This window comes from Salvia hispanica, chromosome 4, assembly GCF_023119035.1.
Source record: "Salvia hispanica cultivar TCC Black 2014 chromosome 4, UniMelb_Shisp_WGS_1.0, whole genome shotgun sequence".
NCBI lineage: Eukaryota > Viridiplantae > Streptophyta > Magnoliopsida > Lamiales > Lamiaceae > Salvia > Salvia hispanica.
Genome location: NC_062968.1, coordinates 44344085 through 44348864, shown reverse-complemented (window position 1 = coordinate 44348864; position 4780 = coordinate 44344085).

The following is a 4780-nucleotide window of genomic DNA, read 5'->3' as shown; positions in this document are numbered from 1 at the left end:
GACACAATTTACCCTTAAAGTGGCATGACCCAAATATTCATCTAGGATGACCCAAAAGTACAGAAGATGTTTGGGTCAATGTTTGTGTAATTTTTGGTCATTTTAATATTGGTAAATTATAGCAGCTCCTGGATTACTAGTATATAGAGACTCCAAAAATCATTTATAAAACATGGTCCAAAAAATGAGAATTACAAGGTCTAAACATCGTTTAATTAAAATGGTGGTAAACTATAAAGAAATGAAAACAGTTTCAGTAGTTTTAGCTATACGACAAAACAATTGATTAATATATGTAGTTTGCTATCATCTTTTTTACGTTTATCTTGGTTTTCTTGCTCTCCTTTGCAGAATGTTTGTATGCCGCCTCTTTATGTTTAATGTAAGTACCTTTCTTGAGAACATCTTCAGCTGTTCCTTTCCCTTTTTCATCTTCTACTCAGATGTCTTTTATGTTGTGCTGTATCTAAAACAAACAAAGCATAAAAAATGTGATTTTTTACATATCATGTTTCCCATATGTCTCCTATTATAAAAGAATATCCCATCTCAATTCATGAGTTCTTCAAAAGCAGAGGTACAGAAGGTAATTACATATAACATTAACCTTGTTTTGGGTCATCGATACCATATCTCAGTTCAGTCGAGTTTTGAGTGGAACTTTGACCTATTGCTTATGAAAAAATACCACAATTAAATAACAGAGTTCCCAAAAAGAATCAAAATTACATTCATTCAAAACCCAGAAAATGTAGTCGAAGTACCTTTCTGTGCTTTGGGTTTTGGTGGTAGCTTCTTCTTCACATTCATTTTTTGATAGACCAGGTTACATACAACAAATTGAAGTGAAAATTGGGTCAGATTTGAGTTGAGTTTCAGTAGATCAGTATACAAATTCTTACTAACCTTTTCCGTCATGCGTCGCGGTTCTAGAAGATCCTGTGTCGATCATTGCTGAAGAAGGCGCTAGGTTCCTCGTTCTCGTTGATTTCAGAATCGTCAACTGGTTAAGGGAGTTGTCACCGATTTCTGTAGGGTTTTCAAAAAATTGGAAAGATTTGGGTGAAATAGAGTTAAAATCAATGGTAGAGTAATGACTCCCACTTAATCCGCTCATAAAAAACGGAACGACAGTTGTTAATATTTTCCTATTCCTAATTTACCCTTCTCATGACACAGATCGCTCTTATTATGACTCAGACAATTCAGTTTGCAATCCAAATCATGGTCGTTCATCTACAGATCTAACAGTCCATATGTGGTCTGTATTTCTATACTAAGGGACTTCTTTTGACTGATTAAAACCCTATATATATATATATATATATATATATATAGGGGAGCACTAGGGCGTATCCTTAATTAGAGTGCTAACGTACATCCAACCACGTGCTGCCATGTGGCACGAAAAATGCAATATTGTATATATAAAAATGCAATACACATTTGTGAAGTTGTTCATGCATTTCCGCAGATTGCATTTTAGTTATAGGAAAATTGCATTTTTTATTGTTAAGTTTTGGATTTTCACATAAATTGCATTTTATATTGTTAAGTTTTGCATTTTCACATATATAAATGCAATCCGTATAGATATAAAATGCAAATTAAACAGTCAATATCGAAAATGCAAAACTCAACAATAAAAAATGCAATCTGCATATAACAAAAATGCAATCTGTCGAAATTCAATTATAACTTTTACAAATGCATATTGCATTTTTCTTCATATAATATTGCATTTTTCGTGCCATGTGGCAACACGTGATTGGATGTACGTTAGCACTTTAAAATTAGTTAGCATATTAGTACATCCCTATATATATATATATAGGATTGTATTAAAATGACAACACCTCTTAAAGTAACACCATACCACCATTCCTAGCCAATCATTTGTACATGTGGACGAATAATAAGCTGCCATGTGGCAATCATAAAAATTGCTCAAGGGTAAATTTTCACGGACTGCAATATCCAATACACTAGAGTGCAATTTTTCCCGACTGCAATATCCAAGCGTTTATACTATTGCTATCTAGCATATATAATATTGCAGACTAGCGTGGTGTCACAGTGTCATTTTAAGAGTGTTGTCATTTTAACGCACCCCTATATATATATATATATATATATATATATATATATATATATATATATATATATATATATATATATATATATATATATATAGAGTTGTGATCAATGTCGAACCAATTTTAAAGACCGAACTAGAGACCAAATCTGGGCCATTAGATCTAGTTTTTTTGATGAGATGTGCTGCTGTGAAATTTTTTTCTGCTTCATTACTAGCCCATTTTACTTCATTGTATAGGTTTATTACTTCATTCTGTACCTAATACCTTGAAACTACAACATGTTTTTACTTGCTTCCAGTAGGTTTTGAAATGATTCAACATATGTTTCATTCAAATTAATTGACGTGGGTTTTTGCTTTATTAACATTTAAAAATGCAATTTATTCAAGTGAGTTTATTACTTCATTCAGGAACGATATTACTTCATTGGATGAGATTTTTACTTCATTCCAGTAGGACTTCAAATGCTTCTACACATACTTCATTCCAATAATTTATTACATTATTCCATGCGTTTATTGAACCAATATTAGTGCCATGGCGGTGGTGATAGATATTGTAGAGAGAAAGAACGGCACGCGACGGCGAAACCACATTTACGTACTGGAATGAAGTAAAAACCTACTGTAATGAAGTAAAAACCTACTAGAATGAAGTAAAAACCTACTAGAATGAAGTAATATATTCTGGAACGAAGTTAAATCTTCGTAACATGTTAGTATGACTTATTTACCTTCGGATGAATTAAAATAGGCTCGTGATGAAGGCGAAAATAATTTATAAATTTCTGTATCTTATCCATAAAAAACTAGATCTAAAAGCCCTAATTTGGTAGGGTTCGATGGTTCGGTCTTTAAGAGTTGATTTGTGGATAATGAGACTCTATATATATATAGGGGAGCATTAGGGCGCATCCTTAATTAGAGTGCTAACGTACATCCAACCACGTGCTGCCATGTGGCACGAAAAATGCAATATTGTATATATAAAAATGCAATACACATTTGTGAAGTTGTTCATGCATTTCCGCAGATTGCATTTTAGTTATAGGAAAATTGTATTTTTTATTGTTAAGTTTTGCATTTTCACATAATTGCATTTTATATTGTTATGTTTTGCATTTTCACATATATAAATGCAATCCGTATAGATAAAAAATGCAAATTAAACAGTCAATATCGAAAATGCAAAACTCAACAATACAAAATGCAATCTTCATATAACAAAAATGCAATATGTCGAAATTAATATTGCATTTTTCTGTATATAATATTGCATTTTTCGTGCCACGTGGCAGCACGTGATTGGATGTACGTTAGCACTTTAAAATTAGTTAGCATATTAGTACATCCATATATATATATATATATATATATATATAGGGGTGCATTAAAATAACAACACTCTTAAAATGACACTGTGACACCACGCTAGACTGCAATCTATAGATATTAAATCTATTTATTGATATTTAAAAATCTAAATATTAAATTTAATTTTATAAAATTAAATCTAATATTGAAATAAATAAAAAAACAAATTCAGTGAAGGATAACAAAATGGAAGAAGAATGATAATTTTGAAATAATATCAAAGTTAGTACATAACTAAAATAATATCAGATTTAAAATGTTAAAAGTGTAAAAAGACCAAATTGCCCAAACCCCCCAAAATAATATCAAAGGGTATTTTCGTACCAAAAAAAGCCAAAAGGACCAATTTCGAGATAAACCCTTAGTCCAGGGACTACTGGCGATATTTTTAAAGTCCAGGGACTATGGGCGAGATAAACCCATTGTCCAGGGACCATTTTTGTAGTTCACTCTTTAATCTTATATTTCTGAATTTGTTTTAGTAGCGTCAATCATATAACAATTAAACATGGACTTCAAATATATTTTACGTTTGATACGCTTTGATTAAAAACTTAGACCGAAGACTCAGACGACGTTCTCTCCAGCTTCAAGACGCATCGCTGCGACGACAATGCCGATATTGAAGATGAGAAGGAAGTTTGTTGCATATGTTTGGACGATCTGTACCGTGGATCGGTGAATGCTTTGGATTGCGACCACGAGTTTCATCCCGGCTGCATACGACGGTGGCTATTCCGCGGCAAGAACATCTGCCCCCTCTGCAAAGCTCCCGCGATGAAGCGACCTCATGTAACGCTAACTTCTCTCTTAGAGCAACAGTAGTACTTTGTTGTTGTTATAGTCATGTTTTTATATTTGGGATAACTGCTTCAAAAGTCATTAACTTTCATCAAATTCCAGTTTTTCCCATAAACTTTGAAAGGTTCATGTAATGTCATGAACTTTATATTTGGTCGCCGTTTTCCCATAACGGGTTTTCTGGCCATGAAGTAAGCTGACGTGTCTTTTTAAGCTGACGTGGTTGCTAAGGGTATGTTGAGTGAATGACGTGGATGACAAATTTTAAGCTGGCGTGTCTTATCATCCTCCACCACTCACTCCCATCACTGCCACCACCATGCCTCCACCACTCCTCCTCTTCCTCACTGCCAGCCGCCGCCGCCGAGGACTCCGATCAGCGACCACCATCATCGGAATGCAACGACTCCACCATCACCGGAATCAGTTGACCGAGCTGACCTACTCTCTCTCTGTATAAACCCAAAACCCCCAAATCTCCACCACCGCCGGAAGCAATCGGAAGTT